The sequence below is a fragment of the Cyprinodon tularosa genome, unplaced genomic scaffold (genome assembly GCF_016077235.1).
Source record: "Cyprinodon tularosa strain WSP-4 unplaced genomic scaffold, ASM1607723v1 ctg694, whole genome shotgun sequence".
Classification (NCBI taxonomy): Eukaryota; Metazoa; Chordata; class Actinopteri; order Cyprinodontiformes; family Cyprinodontidae; genus Cyprinodon; species Cyprinodon tularosa.
The window spans coordinates 99,346-114,537 of record NW_024039445.1 but is presented as its reverse complement, the minus strand read 5'-3'; the positions used below and the strand labels follow the sequence as shown (position 1 = coordinate 114,537).

Genomic DNA, 15,192 nt, shown 5'->3' with positions numbered 1-15,192 from the left:
GCTAATGTACACGGCCTCTGTAGCTGCACACCCAGCCGCCAACGGCTGAACCATATTCAGTGTGAGCCTGGCATCAAAACTAAGGCTGCTACATACTCCAAGAGAACCAAGACATTTGTTCTCGCTCCCAAAGCCAGTGACGTCACTGTGTTTTCTTGGTGTTCTTTAGGGGGGGGGGGCTTATTCCCAACAGAATGTCTGGGCAGGAGGGTTTTTTTTGCTGCGTGTCAGAGTGCTATATTGTTATTCGACGGTAAAGGGGGGAAGATTCCTCTGATATCTGTCGAACTTAACACTGTACATGTACAGTTCAAGTCTGGTGGTTAAGGCAGTTGGGCATGCCACTTCTGCTCACTTACACTGTTTACTATATAAATAATCTTAGTGGGGCCATCCCAACCCTTTACCTTCCTGATTCCCTGGTGTTTCCTGTCTTTCCGAATTGCACCAGAACACATCGTGAGTCCTTTTCTGTCTCCTCCCTTACATTCAGCCAGGCTCTCTGCCTCACATGTGCTGCTCAATCTCCGTGACCTCCTCTCCTGTCCGTTCTCCATGGTCCTACAATGTGTGTTATAGTGGGATGGCAGCTGAGCTGCAATATTAACACATGAGGGCAAAGTTCTTGTTCTTCTCAAGAACAAGAACACATTTTTTGGTTCTTGCTGAGTTCATAGCAAGCTTCAGATTCTAAGAGCTGTTGTTTTACATTGGAAATCTGAAGGCTGTGAGGCAATCTATTGCTATTGTGATTAGACATCTAGTGTGTTGGTAACCTAGTGCTGTAACATATTTGCTAAGTTTGCATGTAGATATTTCAAGCATTACTATGTAGAGCAGTTAAACTTTTCTGGATTCCTTGTAAATAACTAACTCGAGGCTATCTGTAATTCTTTCCCCTATGGTCCGGTCTAGAAATGATTAAAACGTTACATTTAATCGAGTTGATTTTCCAATTGTTTACCAAATTTTTGTGCGATTCACTGCCATTTATAAGTGTTAAGGTTCGTCAACCTTTTATGATTGAGGATATATTATATCCGGTATATTCGTAAACGCTCATGGTATAAGTTTGATGAATTAATAACAAAAATGTGCTGATGACACTTCAAGAGACATCAGTCATCACTATCAGAATTTCACTTAGTTTTAGTCTTTAATGTTTACATTTTTTGTGATCCTATGCAAGCTTTGCTCCTATACAAAGTTAATTTTGGCACATTAAGTTCTGTCACTTTGAAAGAAATACAATGCAGTCTGGTTCAGAATAGTGTTTATTAGTATTAAAGGGGACTATTTTATAGTGTTCTGTTGTTTTGGGGCTAAAATGTACCTCTACTAGCTTAATTAATTAGGAAGTATACAACGTCATTAGTCTTACTCTCATTATCAAACATTTGACATCCTGCAGGGTCGTGGTAGGATATAAATGTGTCGGTGCAAAATACTGCAGTACTGATGCCCCTTTGCAGTTTGCATAGCATGGGAGGAGGTCAGCGCCAACGCTAAAGAATCTTTGATATGTCTGAAAATGGTAGCCTACCCTAGCTTTGAAACAAAATGCCCTAAAGAGGGATATTATTAATCCAAAACAGAGTGTTTTAATTAAGAATGTTATATTTAATACATCAAATACAACCCCTTTACGTTATTTCAGGATCATTAGTACACAACAAAAGGATGATATTTTCACTGAAACTAAATCGGCTAAAAATACCAACTGTTTAGCCCCGGCAGGGCTCATTATCTTTCTTTGTTTTATATTTATGCATCCAGCAGTGGCCTCAGTGTTAGCATTGTGATCTTTTCTGCATTACCAAGCTACCAGTGGATATTTTTTTCATTTAATCTAAAATACGTTTAAACTGCAACATTACTGCAACTAACAGTTGTTAAAGGAGGCAAAGAAATGCAACGTTTATAACTAAAAACACTAATGAAAGCTTGGATATTATTTCAAATTTGTGCAAATTGTAAAATATCTTTTTAAACATTAGAATCAACCAATTTATAGTGGGTTTTTTTTTCTAACAACTGAACATGTAGTGTAAATTATGTATAGGGGAATACATGCAGCAAGGTTTTTTGTTTGTGAACAGTTTTGCAGTTCCAAAAAGCCAGTAAATGACAAAAAATAAGTCTGAAACAAACAACAAACCCAGCATGGTGACGGTTAACCAGTCTCTTGGATTCTGTCAGGACTAAACATTTAATCTGTGTGCATCATCGCGTTTTGTGTGGACAGCATCAGCTCCAATCTGTCTTTTTAAGCACTTTAGTGACACAAACTCACTCAAGTCATGCACACAACGAGGCGCCCAACAACAACAAGTATCTTCCCTAGCAGAAAGGTCCATCCAAACAAGTGCGACAACACCCGCTGCTTTCTTGTTCTGCTCACTCTCACTTTTCGTCCCCCACTTTCTCTGTTTCTGCCCGCTGCAACTTAGTTTTTCTCCTTTCTCTTTCTGCCCGCTCTCGCTTTTATTGTGCCATTTTCTGCCACTTTGGTCCACGAAGGAGAGGCCGTAATGCAATCTCTCCCCCTCTCCGTCCCCTGCTGTGAGGGAGAGTAGCTTGGCCTGTGTGTCTGTCCAGAGAGAAGTGTATGTGGAGGGGGGGGACGGGGTCAAGGTGAGCTCTAATACACTATTGATCTGCTCCAATTGAAAACCTGATGGAAATTTTACCCCCCTTCTTCTCCTTTCCTCCTCATCCCTCTCTCACCCCCCCTTCTCTCTCTGTTTTCCCTTTCTTCTACCCCCCTCTCTGTTTCTATCTCCCACTCTTCCCTTATGTCTTTTTTCCTTTCCTGTGTGTATCCTCCCTGGTGTCTGGAGTCTTCCTCTTTTTCAGCGTCTATCCCCGTTCACTCCAATCTGTTTTCTCTCCCAGCTGAACATCTCTTTCAACCACTGATGACTTTTCTCCCCTGCTATCTATCTTTGAGAAGACCGGCTCTCTGCCTCCACCATCCCTCTAATCATTTCCCCTTTTTTTCTCCTTTTTTTTCTGCTTTTGGTCTCCCCATCTCCCCATTTTTCAAGTCTGGTCCTATCTTTTTCCTTTTAAACCTCTTGTTACCCCCACACGGCCCACTGGTTCTTTCTCTCCCACTCGTTTTCTCTAGCCCCCTCACCCCCCTTCTGAGTGTGCATCAGATGGTCCATTTGTTCCTAACCCAGTGCATATTGATCCCTATGGCAGCAGCATGCAGGGCGAAGGCTGTGAGGACCTCTGCTACAGTGTATTAAAACGCCACAAACGCTTTGGACATGGGGCCGGATACACGCCTCCCCGGCAGGGCTCTGTCAATAGCGGCTCCCTCATGTCAACAGCAGCCAAATGGCCTCTCAATCTGAGACTCATGATGATGTGCCAGAGAAGAAATGAGAGAGAATCTCTTACAGAGTATCCAAAAAAAAACAACTGATACAACAAAAACGATGTAGATTTAAAAGCATCTTGTCAGACCATGGTAATACGCTTCAAAAGGGGGGCATGCATGTCAATCAAAACCCTGTAAAGCCATTTCCATTTAGAAGTTGAAAATGTTACAAAAAAAAAATCTATGACCCAAGGTATCAATTTGCTCCATTCTTTGGCCTAACAAGCTTTGTAATAACATGCAGTTGTATGTGGGGGCAGCAATTATGCTCTTGGTTGAGAGAAAGCTGCAGACCATCAAACAAAAGAGGCACAAACAGTGGAAGATACCCCAAACAATAGAGATGGCAGCCACACGGGACTCTACAAACCCTTTTCAGCTAAGCATTACTTTCCCTACTTAACGAGACCCGACTCAAGCTGACTCTATGCAGAGTTGGTTGCTATCGGCGTATTCTTGGGGAGATAAATGGAACGAGCGTGCGTTTGATTTATGTACCGCTGTGTACGTGTCAGATGGGCCGAGCTATCGGGACCACCATCTCTCAATGGACACAGAAATGCTACAGCGGCGGAGGGACCCCTCTGTCGACCTCCAGACCCCCTGATACACATCTGGAATAAACTGTTTGTTCCAAACAGAGGAGGAGGAGGGATACCACTCATTACTTTCTTTACATTTCTATTCAAAGAAGATGTATTCCCTTTGTCTCACTTTGCTAAGCTCTTCTGAGACCTCTCTGTATCGACTCCTTAAGCGATAGGAAACAAACACTATAAGTTCAAGCTAATCTTTGCTGCTTCAGTCTACACTTATATGACCAACCTTACAAACAGCAGCCTAGTTAGCTACTTTAAAGCAGCATAATATTCTTTGTTATTGCTTAAAAGTGACAGATAAGACTGATCACAGCACTTCTGGACAATTTTATACACATTTATTTAAACCATTATCTACAATACCATCTACAATATTTCCTTTCGGCCATCTTGCAATCACTAATTATTGATTACTCATACTAGGAGGCATCCCAACGGTTATTTGAAACACCATTGAGTGGGTAGAAATATGCATTTTTTTAGCAATTCAGAATAAAAAAGTTTACATTTTTATCTGTCTTTAGGATAACACATTACCAGTCAACATTAGAAAAATTAAACAGCAGTCTCTATGTGTATTCCCTACAGGCTATAGACCTGGATCTGGAACCCCAGTAATCAGGAGTCCAATATCAACTTTTAAATGTGTTAAGGGCTGGGGCCGTCAACTTATTTATGCAAATATGAGTGTGCAGGTGCCTGCCTCTGAGTGGTTCCTAGTAGACTACAGAGATGTCCAATTGATGACCTCCCAGAGGGGACGGATATAAAACCTACTGGCCGGACTTCCTGCCGTCCATCCTCAGCTCATCTCAACCGGCCACACTGTCTGTTTGTTAACACCATTTAAGATTTTGGAGTTTGTTGGAGTGAGCTGCCGTTTAGGTTTGCTTCGTTTCACATGTTTTTCTTAATTAGGGGAATAAGTTTTTGTCATTTGGTTTATTCACTTTTAATTAGTTTCGATTAATATTCATATAGATTACTTTTTTTGTTTTTGGCATTATAGCTCACTCTGAAGCAATATGCTCAATTTGTAACATCTTAATCAAAATTCTTTTTAATTATATAACATTATTAAATGTTCCACTTGGTGTGTGTTGGCTGCTTTGAGTCTGAAGAGGATCATGCAGTGATCTGGCCACCTCTATACAGGTCATAACAAATGATTTCCCGATTCACCGTTCTTGAATAAAATTGCTAAAAATACCTCAGTTTTACGTCATTACTCCCCAATATAATTATATAATAAAATATTAAGCTTGAGATCCTGATATACAGACAATCTTTACCTTGATTCTCAAATTACAGTAACTTTGTTACATGTTCATCCTTTCTGTTATCTGCTGAAGTCACACTCGATGTTAAAAAAGACCAACCTGGATATATTTCTAACATACAACCATAGAAAATAAGGCTTCCACTTCTAGGATCTCAGTTGTTCCCAAGAGAGCAAACTAGTCTACATCTTTCTATAAAAACTTCGACATAGAAGAGTGTGTTTTGTAGCAGTATGATAAAGTATGGTCATTAAACTGCTTAGGATAAGCTCAAACCTTTGGTTAACCTATGATAACTACAGTAACAGTATCACTTGCCCTATAATAAATGAACTGAGCGAGAGTTCATTAAATATATACATTTTCCAAATATGGCACTTCTAATTGAATGCACAGATACTTTTTTTCCCTGCAGGAGTCTGTTGTACATCACGCAGCCTCTAATTTGCCAACATTAAAGCCTCTCTGAGTTCAGGCACCTGTTTTCATTTTCCCACTTTTCTCTTTCAATCACTCCATCCTCGTCTACGTTTCCCGTCTACCAGCCCACCGCCCCTCCCCACTCTCGTATCCCTCTTTACAGCCTCTCCATCTATTTCTTTCTCCCTAGGAAGGAATCAGTCTCACCTTAATTGCACTTAAATCGGATTAATGACTGACCGGGGACAACTTGACTTAATCTCTCTTCTAGTAAATCTCTTCCTTTTCTCTTTTCTCGTTCATCACTATTATACATTTTATCCTCCACTAGAACCTGCCCCGCTTTATCTTTTCTGCTCTTCTGTTTCTGTCTTTAGTGTCTCTGGTTTTTTTGACCTCTTTCTAGTAGTGCCATCAAAAATGTCTGCTACCTCACTGCCACCCTAAATCCCTTTCCCCTCCAGACTGACATATCTACAAGTTTAATTTAATTATTTTAAGCTATGTAACATGTATGGTGTTTTGTATGTAACTCTATACCAGAATAAGGTGATAAAATCCATGCATGTTTTTGTTTTTGTTATGGCACTACAAAGTTCTAAGTGGACCACTTGCAATCCCTTAAAAAAAACCTTTCTGCAGCACTGGAGCCTCATTCTATTTTTTCACCTACTTTCTCCAATCTTTCTCATTCTTTGACATGGCTAACCATCTGCTTCCCTTCATCATTTCTCTTCTCTTTTCTTCAGATCCATTCAATATTCCTCAATCATCTTTTTATTCCACTGTTCAGGTGAATTTTCCCCCCGAAATTCTTTGCCTGGTCTTGTTACCCAGCCGCTGCTTCATCTGTGACCGTGTCTTAGATTCACTACGAGGTTGGGTGTTGTGTATGTGTTAGTATGCATCGATGCGGTCCTGTCATTGCCTCCTAAGTGGTTTGGCAATACTAGAGATCTGCTGTCATGCCAATTCAAATAATCTCAATTGAACTAGATTGGATTTGTATTGAGATGGTGATAAAGGACACTCAAGGTGTGCCAGATTCTCTTCTAGAAAAAGAGCTCAGACAAAATCTCAATGCAGTAATGCAAAATCAAGTCTCCTAGATAAATTGTGTTGAAAAGACAACAAGATGACAAGCCTTTTGTTTGAGGAAAGCTGGATCAAGCTGGTATAGGGGCCCCACACCAAATTAGATTTTGGAGCCCTGATTCAAGGCTAGATTTTTATCAAATAAATAGCAATATACACATTCTGGAGAAAATGATATTTTTCTGACTCATTAAATTGGATTATAGGTAATAAAGTACTTATAATATTTAAATATGAATTGTGCATAGAACTGAATACAGTTTTCATGTGTTTTTTGATTGCTTTGCATTAAGACAATACACAAAATGAGATTCAAACATAGGAAAAAGCAGCGGATATAAATGAATAAGCTAACCTATTTTAACAATAAACTATGAATAGTTTATTTGGCATAATTGTAAAGCAACAATCATGTGTGCAAGTTTCCTTAAAATCACAAGGTTGGAATTTATTGATAAAAATGTTTTTTCCTTATTATTTCTAGGCACATTTAAAAGTAGGCTCACGTGGGCTCTACTCAGTGTCTAAGACATAAGCATTTATCTATGTTCAGATTAGAACTGAAGAAACTGCAAGAAGAGGTTAAAAAAGCACAAACAATTTAGTGGCAAAAAAAACCAACTGATCCGATGTCACACTGGGGTGATCTTTGTTAAGGGTATGGGGCACAGAGAGTTTGCCACCTTCCAAACCCCTGCAGCTTGAAAAATCGAGGGAAGAAAAGGGCCAGCCTTGTGGACAAAAGCTCATTTTCCTCTTGGTTGCACACTGCTGCAGGCGGGCTAACATGCCACGAGAGAATTCAGGCACTCATACACCTTTGTTTTCCTGAGGTTTTTCTCAACTTTACACATGGTGTCAAAGCCATAACTAAGACTGAAGCAGGATTTGTACGTCAGCCTAGAAGGCATGTGCATGGCCTGTCCAGCCCCAGGCAAACCGAGTGATCTGAGAGCCGTAAAGTCGTGTGCTTCTTTTGAACGTGACAGACGAAAGCAGTAAGCTGACATCTTCAAAATGCAGCCGCATTTGTTCACCTTCCAGTTGTGCAATAGAGTCACTTTTACATCTCGTCCTTCACTTCTTTTACGTGTCTTTGCTCAGCTACTCCTCCAAACATCCTCCTCCTTCCCTCCCCAGTGCTCAAAACCTCTCTGCATGCCCATCTGCTTACCAGCTTGTCCTCTTTCGCTCCTTCTCTCTGAGCTACAAGGATTAAGCATTTATCTCGGTGGTCCTCCTTTCGGCCCCTAAACGCCCGTGAGGATGATAAGAGTCGCTGGGATTTGTCAAATTGTGAGCCATTGATTAACTGACCTTTCACGCCTGCAAGTCTCTCAGCCACTCCACTAACTGCCGACAGGCTAGATACAGAGATAGATAGGTACATGTGGCTGTTATTATTGTGTACAAGTTTGTAGTTACCAGGTGTGGTATAGTGAGGGATGACAGAAGAGGGGAGGAGGTGAGAAGATGGTAGAAAAGATACAGAGGAGTCCTTCAGTTGCCCTATAGGCTTTGGATGTAACAGGTACACACGTGTATACATTGGCAAACAGAACTGAATCTTGAATAATGAAACATTTTAAGGCGCGCTAGAGGGCTAATATCAGACAGGAAGGGATGGGGGAGGCAAAAAGGAGCATTGGGAGATGTCTGAGCGTTGGTTGGCTTGTGGAAAATCTGGAATTTGGTCTGAACATGTTGCTTGGGATATCTTTCATTATGTGCTGACAGTTTACTTTTTTTTTAATGTTTTTAAAGAAAAGCTATTGTAGAAATAGAAAACAATTTTTATAGTATAGCCTTTGTATTGATAAGACTTTGAATAATTTGATGGTTGACAGCAGAAAACCGGTGTAAGGTTTTAAAAGACCTACAGAATTAAAACTGAATCTCTACATTAAACAAACAACAAAAGACTTACTAGAAACCAGAAACTAAAATATCAAAGAATCACTTTCACACATTTTGTCTTATTCATATTATAAAACGTTTTTATTTATAACTAATATATATATATATATATATTACATTAAACAGATGTATCTATTTTTTGCAGATCTCTGACATAGTTCTGTTAAATTTAAACTAAATTGTAGAGATTATTTATAGCAGCTTTCGCTATATATCATTATATCAATATCTTTGGTCAATTTTACAATAAAACAACTTTTATTAGAGTTTTGCAGTATAGATTTTCTTTTTGGGTAATAACTTTTCTTATAAAACTAAAATACAGAAGCTTGTCGGATAATTGTTATGAGTCAATGTTAAACTGACTGATAGTAACAAAGATCTGTACGTCTCTGTTATGTTAAGAATAAAAAAAAATTCACAGTAGTCAACACTGGAAACGATTTTTGCAGATTTTGACAATAAAAAAAGCAACAAGACAACAAGGAGAAAGAAAAACAGGCGCACAACCTCCCCAGTTCATTGATATTGAAGAAATTGAATCATCATACAGATTTACAAAGTGATAGAACATTTATAGTTCTTTATTATGTATTTTATCCAACAATAGGTAGTTATATTACTCATGGTATGCTTGAAGGAAAAACCTTTTTCTTTGGTGAGTTGTACGGAAGGCCTACATGTTAATTTAACAATCGTAATTGAAAAACTAATGTAATTAACCTGAGAGATTATATGTAGATAATTGATATCAATATTTCAAAAAATTTGAAGAATGTGCAATAAAACTGAGAGTTTGTTAGAATGCAGAAGGTTTTACCCACCTGGACCTTCGCGTCGCCCCGCCTCAGAGATGCACCTGAGGCCGAAGCCTGATCACCGTCTCCCGGTCTGCTCTGATCCGGGTAGAAGAGGCAGATGCTGGAGGAGTGCCGCTGTTAATCTGCACGAATACTTCACCGAAACCTAAAAATGGGCGAAATAATGATCACCTTCATGGCTCCTTAAGTATCAATACAAATGAATAAGTTTTATTATTATTATCATCAGGAATTCGTGTTTGGATCATTTGATAAAAATGATAAAAGAAGGGATGCGTCGCTTTGGTCAAGCAGGGTGGAGGCAATCCTAAAAAACTTGTTCTGATGTTTCCCCGTAGGAACATTTCTGCCTCACAGACCACAGATCAATCACCTTATTGACTCCTCACTGTCATACAGTAAAGGGCTGTTCCATGGAGGAAGGACACATGCCAGAAAACTTGGAATAATCACCACTGCTCCCTGCCTTTTTGATCATACATTTACTTATCTGCAAACAGAAATCAAAACGTTGGTTCTGAAGGACGGATATTAAGGTTGTATTAAGAAATAAATAAAGTTATCTGTTTGCGTTGATGTAATCAGAATAATGTGCAGAGAGCGGAGACCTGACTGCAGCGCGGCGGGAGGATCCGCAGTCTGCAGATGAAAAAGTTGCTGCAAAGAATATTGAGCGCATTAACCGCACTTTGATCATATGAAATGGCTTTAAGGATGACAGCACTTTAAGAAAGAGAACGTTTTTTAAAGAAAGAAAGAAAGAAAGAAAGAAAGAAAAGAAAAGAAAAGAAAAGAAAGAAACGCTCCATGGAAGTGATTTCTCACTCATCCAAACGGAAAATCTTCAAACTGTAAAAGCTTTACCAAAAATCTAAGAAATATTATTAGTAAAGTAACATATGTGACCTGGAATCCCCATCCTATAGGCCGATATTAAGGAAAACAATGAACTTTAATTATCAAACACCAAAAGAAGAGCTAAAATACGAGGGCTTATATTTTGTGCATTGCCAAAGTGATTAAGACCGACGAAGAAAATTATAGAAAACTATAAAGTGGAAAAATAAAAATCACTAATGGGGGGCATAAAAAAACAAACCGATGTCACTGAGTTAAATATGTGAATAAAATAACGTTTAAACGAAGAAATAACCCGTGTTAATAATCTTAATCCGACCAGCTATATTTAAATAGATCCTAATAATTATTATTATTTACTATTAATATCAATATAGCTGTTAACGAAATTAGCTTTAATTAGTCCTAACGAAATGTGTTTATCAAAATAAAAATAATTATAATTGATAACAATTACTAACGAAATTTGTAGCATAGTAATAATAATAATAATAATAAAGAAAATAATAATTAAGTCTATCATTTATTTTCATCTTTTCAGATTATATTCTTATGTATTTATTGAAGCAAACCTTTTGGTTAAAAATTGTCGGATGTCAAATTATTGTGTAGGGTCGGATGAGTCCAACTCCGACCCTGCAGAGGTAAATAATGTCTTGTGCAGCTTTGTTTGTTTTTTCCCCGAAATCCAATTAACAGAAAAAAAAGACAAAAAAAAAGGCAAAAAAAAAAAAAGCAAAAGATCCAATGAAACTGCAAAAAACTTCGCGAACAACCCGGCGAGAGGAGGCTCAACACGTTGGCCTGAGATTGGACACGGTAACAAGAGCAGGAAATCCAGTTTGATGGTTGAAAAACAAGTGTCTACAATTGAAAAAATGGCACAAATATGTAAATCATGAAAATTGAATCAGAAGAAACATAGATAATGTAATAGAAGAGGTTTTAAATGTTTTTATTTTTATTTTGGAAAGCTTTAATTATAAATGTTGTAAATAAAAATGTAAATAATAAAAATAATTTTGCTTGAATCAGGTGCAAATTACTTAAATTAATTTACCTTTCTATTTCATCTTGTCTTAAGTTAAGTTATGCACGCGCTAGATTTTCATTTTTACATGGCTGATGTTTCTTGAAGTCAGCAGTGAATAATAAAAGCACACACACGCACAAACAAGGATTGGCTGGTCTTCTGGACTTCGAGTAGATCCATTGATCGATCTCTTAATCTGCAATAGTTACATGCATGTATCGATTTACAAACACTGTTTATCTGGAAATATACCGGCACAAATAATTGATGGGAGTACACCCATGGCGCGCATAAATATGCATCAAAAGTTGGAGAGCGGGAGGGGGGGGGACACCTTAAAAAGAGATAGAAATAAATAAATAATAGTAAATAAAAAACATGAACCCTGCCAAAATCAAATAAAGATTATTCCAAATATGTTTTTAAAGCTTGACTGCGAAGTGTTATCGACGTGCCCACATCTGTAACAAACTCCCAGGCGAGCCTGGATACCAGCACCAACACATAGGATACGCACAACAAAAATCCCCGGCTTCACTTGAGCTGGAGCAAACTTAAGCCTCTATCTTTGCAGAGGACGCACTGTGACCTGTGATCACGGAAAGAAAAACGCTCCCATCAAGTCGATTTATTTTCTGCTTGCAGTATTAAGTGTTAAGAAATCTGGGCGAAGAAACTTCAAAAAAATATACTGAAGACCTTTAATTAAATAAGGTTTATTCGTGGATGGCAGTTGAACTTGAAATTAAATTTAAAAAAATTAAATGAAAAATATATTAGTTTAATTAATTACATTCTAAGCAAAGCATATGCCTCATAAATATCCAAACTCTCCCACAAACTCCCTTCGTGAGCCAAATGGGCAGCGCTCATTAATGTGAAGCAGAGGGGGAGAGAGGGAGGGAGAGATGTGCGCCGGCTAAAAGGGTCTCGTGCAGCTCGCCGCGTGAATGCCTGTTTAATTGACTGATTGATACGGCCGCGTGGAGGTGAGAGCAATACGTCTTAACAAATAGAGACATTTAAAGGCTAATCCGGGCCAACGCGGACAGCGGAGACTATTCCCACCTGCGCGCAGACTTTAAAGATCAACATCTCAGTGGTGCGCGCGCGCGCGAAAGGTTCCAAATTCTCCCAAAAAATACAAAGACAAAAAATAAACCAAAACACACAAAACATGTCATGCAAGGCGCAACTTTTTTTTTGTTCCCACAATCAAACACTGCATCTTTGAAACAGTAACCAGGAAAGCAAGGTAAAGTTATTCTATAGCGAGAATAAGCGCTTTTGGATCATTAGAGAAGACTTGCAGGTTCCCCAATGCGCGACCCAAACTTGTTCTTTTAAGTAAAAATAGAAAAAAAATGACAACAAAGAAAAACATGTATATATTAGGATTAATGGCAAAACATACCTTCAGATTTCTTTGTCTTTTTTGTTTTGTTTTATTTTGTTTTTAGAAAGTGGTCTTCTCTCTGGCTGAAGCGCGCACAGTCAATCCAAGCACATCCAATCTAATGGCACACCGAGGCAGCGACCGGAGAGGCAGCACAACTACCAACCTGAACCCGGGGAGGCAAGGAGAAGGAGGGGGTGAGGAGGGAGAACAGGAGGTGTGCATCTCCCCCTCTCTCTCCCTCACTGTCTGTCTCTCTCTCTCTATCCCTCTCTCTCCTGTGTGTGTGTAAGTAGTTAATTAGTGAATCCCCATTCGCCGCGCCTCAGGTCGGTTTGTTTTCCCCGGTCGACAAGCCAAGAGGAAAGAGAATTTGAAGTAGGATTCGACCCGTTTCCGCTCCTGTGTCTCAAATCTGAGGTTTGTGAGCGGGCTGGGAGTGCGTTATGGTACTGGCTCTGTTTGCAACTGTGAGCGCTTTCTCTGCCCGGCTGCCACAAGATGAGTCCAACCAGAGAGGCTCTGCGTGCGCTCCCAAATAAATGTAACCCTGGATGAAATAATAGTAAAGCAAAAAAGATCTATTTTTGAACCTGGGACCGTTTTACATAAAAAAAAAAAAAAAGTTGGTCAGTTAAATCTAAGCTGCCAGGAAAAAAACTAAAACAATCACTAAGATTTGCAGAGTTTATCTCGTTTAAGTTTTGTTTTTATTATTTTTTTTTATCGGCTATAACTTTTCTGCAATATTTGCTCTAATATCCACATAACAACACTTTATTAACCAGCCTCATGACGTCTGTCAGTCATCTAAGCAAATTCGGCTATAGTCATAAGCGACATTTGCAGCGCCTAATGCCCCCTGCTGGCCAAAGAGACCAAGAGCATTAAAACATTTCTGGGGACATGTTGGAAAATCTACTCCTATAGATGAAATGATAAACTGACACGATATTGAAGGTTTATATAAAGTTATAATCCAGCATGACTGCTTCTATTGCAGGTATTTTCAGATGGTAGACATGTATATTGATTAGCTGCAGCATCCAGTAAAATGTAATCTGTTAATACAAAATGCATAAATGTAAGCTAAGATAAACAGTTTTTGGCAACCATTTAAAAAGAACTCAATCTTTATCGTTATGAGTGGCTCATTAACTTTGAAAAAGTGTTTATGAATGTATGAGGGGAAACGAATATCAAGTTCACACAACATGAAAGGGTTAGATTAGTGCAGTGGCTTTGGGACAATGGGCTTAGCTGATGGTGACCCCCCTGCAACACCTCTAACAAACTTTAATTATTCAAATTAGCTCTCTATGAGTAAATTAATAATCAGTGAAGTAAATCAATGAAATTCCCTTGAGTACAGAAAGCTTGATTCTATGACAAGGGGGTCAATAGAGGGAGGTGGAGGATAAAAAGGGACTGGAATAGGGGGGAGACTGGATGTGAACTTCTAAGGCTTGGGATGAAAAAATGTTTGAATGTTTGAGATTTTATGAGATAGGAAAAGTCATGATAGTCTAACTCGTACCAAAAAGAAAATAAAAAAATCCATCAATAACAGAAAAGGTGCTGGTAGTTTTCTGCAGGACCTTTTATGTTGTTTTGGTCTTTTTTGCATTTTTTTCATAAAAAAATTAAGCAATCTGAAGTTTACCGATTTTGTTTTTTTTTCTCAAAATTTTTCTCTTATACAGATTACTAAAAGTGTGTCTATTGTCGTCAGTGGAGTTGCTGTTTTGGAATCTGATGGACCTGAATCTGATGGACCTGAATCTGATGCTTCGAAGCATCTTTCTAGTGGGCAGCAGGGAGAACAGTCCATGGTGGGGGTCTGAGGGGTCATTTATAATGTTACGGGACATGCAGTGCTGGCATGAAATGTCTATTATGGAGGGAAGAGGAGCCCCGATGATCTTCTCTGCTGTTCTCACCACTCTTCTCACCTTCTTCCAGTCTGAGGTGCTGCAACCTCCACACCACACAGTGAGACAGCTGGTCAGAACACTCTCTATGGTGCTTCTGTAGAAGGTGGTGAGGATGGGTGGGGGCAGGTGGGCTCTCTTCATCCTCCGCAGGAAATACAAGCACTTTTGTGCTCTTTTGACCAGTGAGGTGGTGTTTCCAGTCCAGGTGAGGTTATCTGTGATGTACACCCCCAGGAATTTGGTTCTGCTGACCACCTCTACTGTGGAGCGTGGTTAGACGGTTCTTCCTGAAGTCGATGATGAGCTCCTTCATCTTCTTAATGTTCAAGATCAGGCTCTTATTTTTGCACCAGCCCACAAGTTGCTCCACTTTATCTCTGTAGTCCTGGTCATTGTGGTCCCCAATGACGCCCACCAACATGGTGTCGTCTGCAAATTTCACGATGTGATT

General features: G+C 39.1%; 1 protein-coding gene across 4 annotated transcripts in view; it reads right to left on the bottom strand.

The window, feature by feature from the left end:
- The window catches only part of erfl1 (Ets2 repressor factor like 1), a 78,348-nt gene that overhangs the window by 43,891 nt on the left and 19,265 nt on the right, over positions 1-15,192 (bottom strand). Inside the window, exons 1-2 of one of the 4 annotated variants that reach the window (XM_038268144.1) lie at positions 12,826-13,097; positions 9,524-9,665 (exon numbers count right to left, since the gene is read on the bottom strand). The gene's annotated coding sequence lies outside the window, so the exon portion shown is untranslated. Of the gene's footprint in view, positions 1-9,523; positions 9,666-12,825; positions 13,098-15,192 lie in introns of those variants that run through there. The other 3 variants (XM_038268145.1, XM_038268142.1, XM_038268143.1) reach the window with 3 other exon arrangements.